This window comes from Emydura macquarii, unplaced genomic scaffold (assembly GCF_026122565.2).
Source record: "Emydura macquarii macquarii isolate MOO-44397 ecotype Brisbane River unplaced genomic scaffold, CSIRO-AGI_Emac_v2 contig_1390, whole genome shotgun sequence".
Taxonomy (NCBI): Eukaryota; Metazoa; Chordata; order Testudines; family Chelidae; genus Emydura; species Emydura macquarii.
Window position 1 is genome coordinate 11,109,525 of NW_027131527.1, and position 15,327 is coordinate 11,124,851.

Below are 15,327 nucleotides of genomic sequence, written 5' to 3' on the forward strand. Positions count from 1 at the left end.
GACAAGCAAAGATGCAAAGGACAGGAAGAACCCCGTACTGAGGCTCATTCTCATACAGGCAGGTCACATCACTTCATGGTAAGCAGAAATGGCTTCTTTACAAATTTCTGTGCTGGATTGTTTTAGTATAATTAATTGTCCTAAAATGTTTTAGGGATGAGCTAAGGTATCTCATTTGTGAAAGCAGAAGAAAAGGTCTGCATTTGAACACAGAAGGGAGGGATCTGTTCTCCCATGGGATTGGGGCAAGGAGGAGGGAGAGTCTCACTGTGAAAGCAAAAGGGATGGATTTCTTCTCTCAGGGCATGGGGATAGGGTCTGAACTGCAAGAGTTAACAGACTGCAGTGCTGCACTCAATGAGACAGGATTGGAGATTATGGGAAGTAAATAATTCTTGTGTAGAAACTGGAAATACTGTAATGACACCACTTCTTTCCCATATCCCAGATGATTTTCTTCTGATCTTCCTCCCCTGCAGCAAAACATTTTCCAGGTGATAAAGTCTGTATTTCTACAAGGAGTACTCAGTTGAGGAGCAAAGGTTCTCTAGGAAAGTGGGAATGTATGTATCTGGTGGGCAGGCAGCAATAGAGGCTGATAGAAAGAGGGTTGAAATAGATGGTGGAGTTGCTGCACCAGCAAGAAGTTGGGAGTGGGGGAAGCATCTGACCAGTGGGAGCAGCACTGAACCTGCAGGTAGGGGGGAAAAAAATCCATGAGGAAATGTTTGATTACAAAAGGGCAAGATGGACATAGAGTGAGATAGGTGCTTGAATGGTTGATGGTGAAAGAAGGAGGCACAGAGTGTGGAGGTTCAAGATAGCCCTAGAAGGTGGGGATCTCATCTCCTAGGTAGCAGTAACAGCTTGTGACCCTCTGCTAAGGTGGTTAGCAGACATGCTAGCTCAGTCCTCTATTCCGTTGTAGTAGGCAGGGAGAGAAAAAGCAAAAATAAAATATGTAAATAGGAGGAACAAAATATTTAAATTCAGTCCCATTGGTTTTGCCTGTAGTTTAACTCTCAAAAAGATGGGGTGTCTGCCAACAAGAAATCTATCTAGTCTTCTGTTCATTCTGATTAGTGCAGGGTTGGGGGTCAATAAAGTTTCCCACCTTTCATGATTTAATTAGGGACAAGGCCCCTGATTTTGCATGCATCATTCAAACCTAACAGGAACTATTTTGGTGTAATTGGCATCTACCACGTAAATAGAATCATAGATATGTATTGCTAGAAGAGACCTTGAGAGGTCATCTAGTCAAATCCCTGTGCTGAGGCAGGACCAAGTATACTTAGACCATCCCTGACAGGTGTTTGTCTAGCCTATTCTCAAAAGCTTCTAATGATGGGGATTGCACAATCTCCCTTGGAAATCTATTCCAGTACTTAACTATCCTTATAGTTAGGAATTTTTTCCTAATATTCAACCTAAATCTCCCTGACTACTGATTATGTCCATTACTTCTTGTCCGACCTTCAGTGGATCTGGAGAACAATTGATTACCATCTTCTTTATAACAGCTCTTAATATATTTGAAGACTATTATCAGGTTCGTCCTCAGTCATCTTTTCCAAAATTGCTTCAGATAGTTCCTTAAGAATCCCAGGGTGAATTTCATATGGCCTTACCAAAATGAATATCTCAATATTCTTTAAGCTGTTCTTTCCCTATTCTGGCTTGTGTTCCTTCCCCCTTATTGTTAATATTAATTGTGTTAAGCATCTGGTCACAATTAATCTGGTTAATGAAGACTGAAGCAAAACAAGCATTAAAAACATCAGCCTTTGTGGTGGTATCCATTATTAGTTCTCTTTTTCTGCTAAGTAGCGGTCCTTCACTTTTCTTTGTCTTTCTCTTGCTCCTAATGTACTTATATAACCTCTTCTTATTGTTTTTTATGTCCCTTGCTAGGTGTAACTTATTTTGTGTTTTAACCTTTCTGATTTTGTGCCTATATGTGTGTGCTATTTTTTTGTACTCATCTTTAGCAATTTGTCCATATTTCCATTTTTTGTAGGATTCCTTTTTGATTTTCAGGTAATTAAAGAGCTCCTGATGCAGCTATATTGGTTTCTTGCTATTCTTCCTATCTTTCCTTTACATTGGGATAAGCTTGCTCTTGTGCCTTTAATACTGTCTCCTTGAAACACTGCCAACTCTCCTGAACTCCTTTTCCCTTAGATTTTCTTCCTATGGGAACTTACCTACCAGTTCTCTGAGTTTGTCTCCCTTTTTGAAGTGCTTTTTCCTTATCTGCTGCTCTCACTCCTTCATCTCCTTAGAATCATGAAATCTGTCATTTCACTATCACTTTCACCCATCTTGGCTTTCTCCTTCAGATTGACAACCAATTCCTCCCTGTTAGTCAGAATCCAATCTAAAATGGCTGCTTCCTTGGTTACTTCCTCCACCATCTGAAATCAAAGTTGACCCCAATTCATTCCTATAATGTACTGGACGTTTTGTATTTGGCCATATTTCTTTTCCAACAGATGTCTGAGTAGTTAAAGCCCTCCATTAGTACCAGGTCTTGTGTTTTGAAAATTTCTGTTATTTGTTCTAGATATGCCTCATCCACCTCCTCTTCCTAATTTAGTGGTCTATAGTAGACCCCTCCAATGACATCACTTCTATTTTACCTCTTTTATCTTCACCCAGAGTCTTTCAACTGGTCTGCCTCTCACCTCCTTCTGGACCTCAGAAAAAGCATATAAATTCTTGATGTACAATGCAATACCTCCTCCCTTTTTTCCTTCCTTTCCTCCCTGAACAAGTTGTACCCCTTTATAGTGATATAGCAGTAATGAGATTCATCCTACCATAGTCCTTGCATTTGTGTGTGTAGACATCTAAGATGTTGAGCAGATTCCCCCACTGTATTCCCTTGTTGCTCCTATGACCCTAGTGGTGCAGGATGGACTGAAAGGGAGTTATCAAGGAGGTAGTGTGGCTGTGCTATTTGCATCTGGCCTAAATACAGGAGATTTTCCATTCCAGAAGTGTACTGAAGCATTGTATTCATGTTGGATGAGAGTCCTGGAATTAGAAGGCAAATAGGACCATTTTTGGCCTACGGTTCGTGTGGAGCACCACGGTCTACATGTGAGCAGATGGGAGTTCCTGACTTCTATTTGAACTTTCACTCAATTTCTTCCATTTTCTGATTAAAATCTCAACTTTAACACTGTATTGGGGTATTTTTGCATAATTTACTTTGATTTAGAGGGAAAATGTGAAGTTGTGAGAGAAATCCAACCAGAAACACAGGGAAAAATTTGTAGAAGATGAAGTTGCCATCTAGAGAAGAAAAGGTACAGATATTCCACTGTCTCCTTATGTCACTGGAGGTCTCCCACCTAAGTACTCACCAAGTTTAACCTTAGGAGATTGGAATGACTGCAAGCTAGTGGTCTTTTTTCCCCTGCTAATTGAAACAAGAATTATGCAAGAGTGATGACAATTTTTGTTGATTTTTCACACAAAATTCAGGTAATTTGGGGCTTCCTAAGGTGTTTTTTTTCCCCTTGGAAATCTTGACAGAAAATGGTTAGTTTTCTTTCAAAACGTGAAAATACAAAAAGCCAAACTTTTTAACTCAAAATTTCAAATTTGCAGAAATGCAAGTCAAAGCAATTCTATGTATCATTTCAAGCAGCAGCAATAGAGCAGTTCCTTTAGCAAACCCCCATCACCTGTACTTGGTGTTTTCTTCTTGGGTGGGGAGGAAAGTAACAGTGGATTATTCCCAACTCTGGTGGATGGTAGGCCACCAAGGAGCTACCAAGCATGATCACTGATTCCTAATCCAGAATTCCCTGAGCCTGCCACACACACTTTGCAACACAGACAACACAGAGTTGCTACCTGCTTGTCGATGGGACCTAGGGTAGAGACACAACTCATAAGCCTTTCTAAACATGTTTTTAACAAAATTCTAGGACCCTGGAGATATGAGAGACACTATATTTCAGACAGTCTCAGAGGAAACCCACAATATGCAGCCTCTTCCCACTGAAACTGAGACATAGTTTCTGCTCTCCCTCCTGGACACTTGTGGTAGGCACAGCCAATCAATGTACCAGAAGAAATACTATACAACCAGTTTCAGGTTAAAATTCAACATACCAAATAATCCACAAAAAATGCTTTGAGATTTTGATAGCCACTCAGACTTGCAAAAAACAGTGTCCCCAACTTGACAATAATTTTCACAAATATGAACATTTCCATACAGACAATACCATATGCTGATGAAATCAGGACACATTCAAAGTCAGACAAAACTGCTTATTGGATATTGTAAACATAATGAACCAAATTTATTTTTGCTATAACTCTACTTTTTAAAATAAAAGAACTGAAATCAAGGATTATTTGGCCCTATAAGTATATTGGCTGTTTTTTGTAATAAATAATATTAAAAATTATTGTCCAAATTTCTGAAAAATAGTCATTTTGTGACCTTTACAAACACTGTTGGCCTCCTGCTGGAGTTTGTAAATGAGCCTTTAAATAGTCAGTTCATGATCATTATAAATCTAGTTGGCTTTCCAATGAGTTTATAATAGCCAGCAGCATTGAAATAGTCTGTTTATAACTATAATAATCTCCATTGGCTTCTGTGCAGGATTTATAATAGATATGAACATAGAAATAGCCTGTTTATAACCATTATAAACTCTGTCACCATGTCAGATGAGTTAATATTAGCTATGATCTCTGAATACAAGGTTCTTAAGAGTTATAATGTCTGCATATTTACACAGAGTTTATGGGAACCATTAACTTTTTAAAATATATTGCCTAAGATTTAGTTAAAAATTTTAATTACAATGGACCAAATCTTGCAGTCTTCACTCATGCAGTCCTTACTACTCCATTGACTTCACTATGAGCTTGACAGAGTAAAGACTTCTCTTATTTGACCCAATAATTCTAACATACATTCTAATGATATTAAGTTTCCTGATTATTTATTCCAAACCCCCTCCAAACAAATTCCCCCTTCCAAACCTCCCTCAACATAAATTGAAAGAAAAATCACCTAACAAATACATTAAAAAATTCAAAATTTGTATAAAAAATAAGGACATACATCTACATACTGCAAGTTCAGATTAGAAACTTAAGGAAGTTAGCAGAAAAAGTATTGTTATTGTAGAGATAAATTTGTAGTTATATCTCACTTAAACATCAAAGGAGCATTATAGTCTGAAAGACACCCTAAGCATTTGAAACACTGGAGATTCAACCACAGCACTTAATTCTAGTCTCATATTTTTGCACATACATAATCAGCATAAAAAAGGGAAAATCTGAGGTTATGTCTACACTACAGAGGCACAGCTTTGCCACTGCAGCTGTGCTGTTGTAGCACCATAGTATAGATGCTTCCTATATCGACAGAAGGGGTTTTTCCATTTATGTTGTTAATCCACTTCTCCAAGAGGAGGTAGCTAGATTGACAGAATTCTTCCATCAACCTAGCTACATCTATAGTGAAGAGAGAGGGGGTAGGTCAACCTAACTATGTCACTGTGACCCTAAGTCAGTGGTCCCCAAACTGTGGGGGGATGCGGAAGAATGTTCAGGGGTGTGTGGCAGGGCCCAGGCCAGCCCTCCTCCTCTGCCCCCAGCTTGGCCCCAGCCTTGTCCCCAAGCTCCCAGCCCCACTCCTGGCCACACTCCGGGATCCTAGCCACAGCCCCTGCCACGCTGCCAGGCCTGGGCACAGCTCTGGTCCTGTTCTCGAATGCAGTCCCCCTATGCTGCTGGCCCCAGCCTCAGTCCTGCTCCCGGCCACACTCCTGCTCCTGGCTGCGGCTACGGCCCCGTTCCTGGCCCCAGCCCTGACCATGCTCCTGGCTCTTGTCTGCAGTCCCACTCTTGCCCCCAGCTCCTGTGGGGTGCAGACCCAAAATGTTTGGGGACCACTGCCCTAAGAGCATCCCAGTGCCACAGGGCAAGGGGCTTCCTGGTATCAGGTAATGAGTTTCAGCTGGCATGGCCAATTCAGTGTACCTCAACCCATTACATATCTAAAAAGGTGTCTATGTAATATGTCATTGGAAAACCAACAACTCACTGATCATTAATATTGTTGTGTAATGTATATACGCAGTGTGTATTACGAGTTATGTGTATATACTGGAATTATAACTAAAGTGTGTTTATACCAGGCATGTCAGGGGGAGTTAGTAAACAAGTCTGACCTAGACAAAGGAATGTGTTAGCTTCTCTGACCAATCCAGTCATCAGGCAGAGACAATGAAGGATCATTTACATATTGGATAAACAAAGCTAACAAGTGGAGAGGGAGACATCTTTGTGTCTACAACCCAGCAGGAAGAGAAACTTTATCTGGACTATAAAGACAGGGGGTCAGAACCTCAAGTGATAAGCAACTGAATCAACTGAATGTGCACAGTATTACCGTTATTATAAAAGTGTATTGAGAGAGGTGTTTTATGAAAGCCTGTGACACACTGGTGATTAATATCACAGTGAATTATATATATTAACGCTACGTAAGGAATTACGGATGTTCATTTATATTATGCTTTGCAGTCAGTGACCAAACAAAGGGAGAAACAGGTGTCTTCCAGACAGGAGAGAACATCACATCTAACTGACTTTCTCCAATTAAATTAAGCAGGGTCTGACCCCATTTACATTCAAATTAGCAAGGGGATGGGAAGACTGCAAGAAGGGAAGAACAGCATGAGATCATGCTGCCTCTTGAAAGAATGTCACTGAATTTTGAGAAACAATAGCAGAAACAGAAAGACATTTTGGCATCCATCGTTGGACAGACAGAAAGAGCCAGAGCTCTTTCAAACTAAGAAAGATGGGCCCTTCAACAAAGGGGTGGTTCAAGTCTTTGGGAACTGAATATAGGTGAGAAACATACTTGGGCAAAGATCTTTCACCGTGGAAGACAGGGGAAGCCAGCACTGTGTACGCCTGACTGAGGGAAAGTCAGCCGTGGCTGGAAAGAAAAATAATTAGTGAAACCATCTTGAACACAGCCTGTACCTTGATAGATTAAGTTTTAGCCTTATAGATGTGTGTTTTCATTTTTATTTGCTTGTAACTATGTCTGCTATAATTTCTTTTACTTGGCATTACTTAATCTATGCCCTATTGGTAATAAACTTGTTTTGGAAACCACCTCAGTGTTGTGTTTGAAGGGAAGGGTGTATTTACCCCCTAGTTAAGATAATGTGCTTTAGTCTTCTTCTTAAAGAAGCAAACAAGCCTTATTATTTCTGTGTGTGGACTAGGAGGGGGCTGAACACTTCAGAAACAGATGGTTTTGGAAAACTCAGGACTAGGATTGTGTTGGGGTCACCCTGCAAGTAGTAACCAAGGCTAGTGGAAGCCAGGGTAGAGTGGTGTTGTAGGCAGGCTGCTGAAATCAGAGCTGCTGATCCAGGGATGTACAGCACACAGAGGCCTAGGGTGTGACCTGCATGTTTGTCAACTGGGTGCTGGTGTCCTGACTGTGAGCCACAGCAGCAGAGCATTTGAGGCCTCCATGGTTACAGAGGAGGCAATGACACAACCCCTCACTTGTCTGGATTATACTCTGAAATATGACAGTTGCACAGTGAAAGATAAAAATTAATGCTCTCTACCCAGAAGAAAGATTTTTCATGTACCCTATATATGTGTGAGAAAGAATCTGGCCAAGATTTTAAAACTAAGCTCTTTAATCCATATTTAGTCTTGTAAATACATTTGGCCTGATTTTCAGAAGTGCCTTAAAATAGATTTAGGAACCTAACTCTAGACACTCAAGTTTCAGAATTCAGAATGTTTTTAAATCCACTTCAAATATAAAAATGTATCTGCACCTGTAATTCTCCAGGTTTCCAAAAATTCATAATTGACAGCATAATATTATTTCACTCTGTCTTGCAAGGACATCTTATGAATTTCCAAATTAAAATTTTCCAAACTAAATGTTTCTTTTAATAAGTACCTATAAAATTCTCTTTATGTTTTTAATACTTATGTGAGGTATAACTAGAACCTTAATTCTGTTTAAACATTGTTTTGTCTGATATTTAGCTTGAACATCCAGTAAGCACTGCTTCATAACCAGCAGGTAAAGAGATAACTCAAACCTGTTTACTTAAAGCACTACTGATAATCTAATCAGATGCCCACAATGATTTACCTAAATAGATGGTTTTTCCTTATATATTTCTGGATCTGGAATCTTCTAATAGTCTTCCTCTTTTAAGCATACACAAGACATTAAAAAAATGCATCTCCCCAAGCATGTTAAGTAAAAAGAAAATGAATTTTATAACTAGTATGACTGCACAAAGCTTTAGTGTATGTCACTGTGTACCAATAGGTCTAAAGTTAGTTTGTAAGATGCATAGTTTGTCAGATCAGGCTATATTTGAAATCCTATGATATATCTTTTGAGCCTTTGCTTTGGATGTCTTGGTACCTTATACTTGGGGACCAAATGGCTCTGGAGACTGAATTGCACACATAAAGCAACTGGCTTAAATCTGGCCCAGGTTAGTGGTTGTTAAAATATGCTGATTGTTTGGGGAGTTGTTTGAAATTAGCTGTGATGTCATCTCAGTTTCTAATAGAGGACATATATCCACAACACACACACATAAATCACACTTGGCACATATGTCATCATTGTTGGGCTGCTCAACATAGAGTGAATGGCTGAAGCAAAAGTTCTATCTTCTACTATTCTGAAGTGTTATCCCTCTGGTCAAAGTTACGGTACTTTAGTGGATACACTTACATTGACACTGCCCACACAATGCTTATATTTTGGATAAACAGATACTGTCAATGTTACACAAATTTGTGTGACTTTTCACAAGTACTAAAATCACTTTAAAAAGATGTTTAATTTAAAGAGGTTTCATTTTTCATACGCGTGCACTCTGAAAAGTTTGCCTGATATATTTTCTAAATTTTTATGGACTCTCACAGTATTTTAAAGTGAATTCTGACTTATATCATTAAAAATTAGTGTCTAATTGTAATAAAATTTTCAGTTTCTTCTTGAAGAGTCATCAATAACAAGAAGGTTGAAAAATGTGTTTGTATTTAGTTAAAATACAATTTCTTTTTACACTACATTTGTCATATAATAACAATGCCTAACTCTTATATGGTGCTTTTTGATAAGTGAATCTGAAAGCGCTTTACAAGATGACCACAAATTACTTTGTACGGAAAGTCAGTTTAAAATTAAAATGAAAAGTAAAGTTTAAAGACATGACTTAAAGAAGGAGATGGCTCAGTGGCCTGAGGGAGGAAAAAGAGAATTCCAGACAAAGGAGGCAGTACAAGGAAAAGAATGAAGAATCAGAGAGAGGAGAGAATAAGTAAGTTTATATAATAAGATGACACACAGGAGTGCAGGTCAGAGCCTAAACTTTATTCCTCAACCCCAGTCACCTGATAAGGGTGAGGATTTCAGAAAGTTAACACCCCAGTTACACTACTATGTAGAAGCCAGCAACTACTATTGCAAAGTAAAGAAAGTCCATAGAGTGTTTTGAAAAAAGGACAATTTAAAATTCCATAGAACTTCTGTTCTACCCCCACATCACTCTTCCATAGAATCAGTCAATAAGGGCCAGATTCAAAGGCCGTCAAAGTCAATAGGAGTCTCTCCATTGATTTTAGAGGGCTTTGGATCAGGCTGTCAGAGACAATCCATTAGTTCCTCATCTAGGATATGTTGTGAAGATGCCAGTGAAAGCCAAGTATTTTCAACAAATATAGGCATGATGATTCTGGAAAGTATTATCACCTACTTGTGAGTTCCACTTTATAATGGTTGATCATGAGACACAGTTAAATGGAACAGGCACATTTTACAGTGCCATCCTTCTCACATTCAGGAGCCTTAAGCGCATAGCACTATGTTGGCAAATGGCTGCTCTTTGTTTAAACATAGGTAAAAGCTTGTTTGTCTTTAGAAGACCCTACATTTTCTTATTAAAGTGAAACCCACTTCTCCTGTGTAAAGCCCTAGTAGTCAGTCTCTCCCAGCAGAAGTGTAGATGGGTTGGAGAAGTGAAATCTGCACCCTCAGTTCAGAGCTAGGCAGCCCTCTCTCTCTCTCTCTCTCTCTCTCTCTCTCTCTCTCTCTCTCTCTCTCTCTCTCTCTCTCTCTCTCTCTCTCTCTCTCTCTCTCTCACACACACACACACACACACACACACACACACACACAAAACCACTTGTTCACTTTCCTGGCTGGTGTAATGACTGAAGTCTGTTTGTACCACATGGCCAGGGTGCTGAGACCTCTTGCTGCATATAAATATGGGAATTATGTTTCCTTCCCGATTTGCCCCATTGTAGGCTTTAAGCAGGCCTAATTCAGCCAATTATACCTATTGTACCAAGCCAAAACAATCTTTTTTTTTCTTGGTGTTTACATCCTTCAAACATCTGTAAATTATTATCATGCTACTCTCCTTAGCTGTTCAATCTATACACATTAAGGCCTTTAATCTTTTCTTTATTTAATCCCTCCAGCCACTTAATTGATCATTTATGTTGCTTTTCTCTGAACTCTGTCCAACCCCTACTTAGTTTATGCGATCTAATAAGCACAAAGCCTGAGGCGGTCTAGCTAGAACCCATAATTATCACTGATGAACCTTTGAGTGTGATTGGGAGGCAAGTGATGGTAAGAAGCTGTAAAAACAGGTTAGAGAACCAGGCTCCTAAATGCCCCTATCCCCTTGTATCAAAATTAAGCCATTCTAGTTAAGGGTGAGTCTTACTGTAGGCTGGTGCCCCTAGTCACCAGCTGGGGATAGACAGACAGCCACACCCAGGTTAAGTTTCTGTCTCTTTTTCACAAGTCTTTTTATTATCTTCCCAAACAAAGCAAGAAAAGTATACAGAAAGCAACACTAACAACACTCTGGTAAGAAGTTTGGACTGGAGTCCTCTAGCCTCTAGTAGCTACCGTATGTGGTCTGCCACCTCCCATTCTGTTTACCAGAGAGTATCCTCTTTCTTAGCTTTCCCTGCCTTCATGTCTGAGCTCTCCTTTATATTCCAGCTTTGAGTGTGTGACAATTCTAAGGTGCTATTCAGCTGTGCTAGCTGATTCCCAGAACCTGTCTGCTGAGATGATCTCTGGGGTACCATCAGCTGTTCCCTGTCTCATCCCATCCCTGGGTTATTAAAAGGAACAGATCATTCTGTTATATTTACTAAATATCATTTTCACTTTTAGATTATTAAATCTTTTGTTTTATTGGATATCTTATTGGAATTAACTTCTGCAGTCTGCAGCTGGTGTCAAGGTTTCTGACGCACCGAAGTTCTAGCCATTCATTTGATTTTTGGTTGCTCTAAGACTTTAAAATGTCTTGGCTTCCACTACTGGCTTCAGTTTTTCAGGCTCCTGTTAGCTATCTGGTCCTTAAGCTCTCTCCACGCTGACCAAACAGGAAATGGGAATTCAAAATTTCCCGGGGCTTGAGGGGAAGAGCTATTTCCTATTTATGTGGCCATGGTGTAGCAGAGTGCGAATGTCCAGAGCGGTCACAACAGATCATTATGGGATACCTCCTGGAGGCCAACGATGTTGATTTACACTGACGCTCGTTCGACCCATAGAATTCGACTTCAGCGCTACGCCACTTGCAGAGGTGGTTTTATTAGGTTGAATTTTATCACGATTTAGGTCAGCGGAATTGACCTGCCAGTGGAGACACATTCTTTAGGTGGTCGATGTAAGCCGTGTTACGTCAACCTCCATTGGCAGTGTAAACCAGGCCTGAGATAAAGCTGAGATACAGCCAAAAACTAGTATGTGTGAGGGAGCAGAAAAATAGTGATAGGGAAGAGCAGGCTAATATACAAAAACCATTTGTTGGTGGCTCAAATCACTTCAATTCCCACTTGCGGGGATGTCAAGAAACCAGAAAAGTGGAGGATCTGTTGATTTTCAGAGGGAAGTAAAAGTAAAGATCCAGCTTACCATATTAAGTTTCTAACCCCTATAAAATGATGTATCCTACTTTTCTTTAGCTGCCTTGAAAACTGTGTCTGTGTCACTGAAGTCTAACACATAACGTAGTTTTCTTTTATTTGGTTTTTAGATTGTGACCTCTTTGGAGCAGGGAGTGTCATTTCCTATATGTCTGAACAGTGCTTAGCACAATGATGCCCAAACCTAGTTCATGGATTGACAGGGCCCAAGCATAATTTTTTCAGGCCCAGTACAAACTTGTAACATGGGCCCCCTCGCACACACATACCACAATCCCTCATGCCATATATCAAGCTCATGAGCCATGAAAAAACTTTTAATTCTGTAATTACTGTTACATATTCCACATTTCTGAAACATGCCCCCCCTTTACTATTTTTGTTTAACATAACATCCAGCCTGAGAATCCTACAAGTTTGCTGACTATTTTGTAACTTTTTGGTAATTATAAAGGTATTATATCCTGTCAATGTCTTGATTTTTTTATTCTAATGGCCCAATGTGACTGCAAGAGTTCCGAGAAAGTTACCATTGTGTGGGTCACCTAGCAGATTATTATCTCCTTAGAATGCTAAACCTTGTGAAGCAAGAAATAAGGTAACATCCAACAATCTTTCCAATATTTCCTTCCATCTTGTAGCTTCTGTTAATATTTGTTTTTGAATTTCACTGTCCACTCCATGTCCATCTGATAGTGACTGCTGTAGTTCCTTCCACTGGCAGTAGCAGGTTTTATGTTCTACGCTCTTTTCATGTTCAGGAAGTTTAGTGTATATTTACGCCATTTTTTCACAATTGGTGAATACCCTTCATTTTTTGCCAGCATACTGCGTTTTATAAGCCTCCCTTCAGGAAACAGCTGACATGGAAAACAATACAGTGCTTGGTTGGTAGCACTCCAAACAAGCCAGTCTCTTGGTATCTTTTCTCTCTTGTTGGAAGTCTTACATTTGAGAAGAAATTCAGGAAAATTATGCCCATCAACATCTTTTGGCATTGACTTTGCTAGCTTTCGCATTTCTTCAAAAGTTAGGACACCAGATAGAACAATTTTTTGACTAATAGAATCTGTTATGTTTTCAGGCCACAAGCCTGGATCTTTAAAAAGACAAGAATCAGATAGTATAGCACTACTCTCTCCTGCTTCTTGTAAACCTTATGAATGTGGTGGTGCTAATGGTGATACTACCTGACTATCTTCAAGCATTAGATTGGAGTCACATGATGAATGTTCTGGCAGTTTTTCTTTGTCATCAATTGCCAGTGCCATAGACACAGTCTCTATATTGAAATCATTTTCATCTTGATTTTGTTCATCTGCTTCCCTAGTTAGTATATTGTCTGAATGCAGAAAGGCCTTGTCTGATTTGAAAAACTAGAGGATAGATTGGTGTCCTTTAGCTTCTTTTAGTTCCCTTTCTTTTACCACCTTACGTTTCTAGCTGCTTGATTTGTATTTATAGTCACCACCAGTATGGGGTCTGAGTGTGACTGTGAGTGAATTAGACACTTACTCACATATATTTTGGGCCTGCAAATCCTACCAGAAGAAGAAGCAGCACTGGCTCCCACTGTCTTATGTTGCTTTGCTTTACCCCTCCCACTAGCTGTCCCTCCCTCCTGCCTATGCACAAGGAACTCTGGGACTGGCAGTTCTTGATCTTGATATGATAGACCATGTCACAGAGAGGAACACAAATCTCTCTGTCTCTCAGTCTCAAATTACAAGTCCTAGTTTAACTGCACAAGCGCACACTCTCTATTCTAGAGAAGGGCCTGGGCTGGGCCAGGAGGCCCAGCAACTCACTGTTCAGAATGTTGCTTGAGGCTGCTCTAATGCTTCCGATTGGCTCCAGCAAATCTCACAAGATCTGGACAATAGATACATTGATACAGGGAAATACGTTTCTATAAATATCCTTAGGCATGATCTACAATTTAGCCTCAATTTTTTCCTCATGGAATGGGAGTTGCAGCCTAGGCCAGGCCCTGCATGGCCTCCAGGCCCCCGTAAAGTGTACCCTTCTCCCCCCCATGTGGGGGCCCTGTGGACTGCAATAAAATAATAATAATGTACAGTCTTCCTAACCTCTCCCTTTCGTTTTAATTTCCTGAGTACAATGTGAAAATTTCACTCTTTCAATAAAAGAATTCCTTGTATATATAGCGTTGTTTTTCAAATAAAGCATCTTTAGGGTGAATTTATAAATAAATTCTGTGAGACTTGAGGCCCTCAGTCTACTTTATTGCAGGTGTTTAATACTCACCTAATGCTCAAATATAGCCATCTTTCTGTCCATAAAACCCACTATGCTTTATTGTCACATTGGGTTCTGGCCAGGCTGCTTCTCACAGTTCTTTACTTTGGTCCTTGTATTTATTCACTTATTTTGTATTACAGTTAAGTAGAACAGTTGGCAGTACAAGTTACTTTCTTATATAAGGAGTAATAGAGAGGGTAGCAGATCTGCTAGCTAAAGAATACCTCATAGGTGAAGCAGAATAAGTTCTAATTATACATACTGTTATTAAAGTTAAATCAAATATTTGTTTATAATCACTTAACCCTATTGCTCAGTCTTTACCCAAACAGTTCAGTTGTTACTTAATGCAGGCTGTAAATCTTTCAATTTCTCTTAATTCTTTTATTTTTGTGATTCACATCCACATGGCCATCTAGCTTAACCAGTTTTTATGAGAGTGTTTCAGGCAGCATTTTATTTACTATTGCATGCAAAGATTCTATTATTCAAAGAAATCCAGTTTACTGAATAAACATGGGGATATTGGTGATATCATACAAGATAGTATATGCAATGACGTTTGAGAAGGTAATAGAAGGACTGTGAAGGAAATTGCTGGTTCGAGTTTTAATTTAGTGGTATATATGATCAATGTGATCAACACTGTGTAAACCAAAAAGGAAGATACAGGATAAAATCCTTCCATTATTGAAGTCAGTGGGAGTTTTCTCATTAATATCTTTGGGACCAGGGTTTAACCCTCAGACTCTGCCCAGAGAAGTTTACAATCTAAACAGACAGACCAAGGATTGTCAAACTTTTTTTGCTGGGCCTCCCTTTGAAAATATTTCAGGCTCTAATGACCCTCCCCATGCCATGCCACCTCTACTTCTGCGTTGCTGCTGGGGGAGGCACTGCCTTTGGAACTGGACACCCGGCCAGCAACCACTGCTCTCCAGCCACCAGCTCTGAAGGGCTCTTACTGTCAGCCCCATGCATGGCTGACAGCTCATGACCCCCCCATAATAACCCCGCAACCCCATGAGGGATCCCGACTCCCAGTTTGAG

The 15,327-nt window shown here is 39.8% G+C and overlaps 1 protein-coding gene across 2 annotated transcripts in view; it reads left to right on the top strand.

The window, feature by feature from the left end:
* MYPN (myopalladin) overlaps window positions 1-15,327 on the top strand; it is a 118,394-nt gene continuing 103,067 nt past the window's right edge. Inside the window, exon 1 of one of the 2 annotated variants that reach the window (XM_067552615.1) lies at window positions 1-78. The gene's annotated coding sequence lies outside the window, so the exon portion shown is untranslated. The remainder of the gene's footprint in view (window positions 79-15,327) is intronic. The other variant, XM_067552617.1, reaches the window with a different exon arrangement.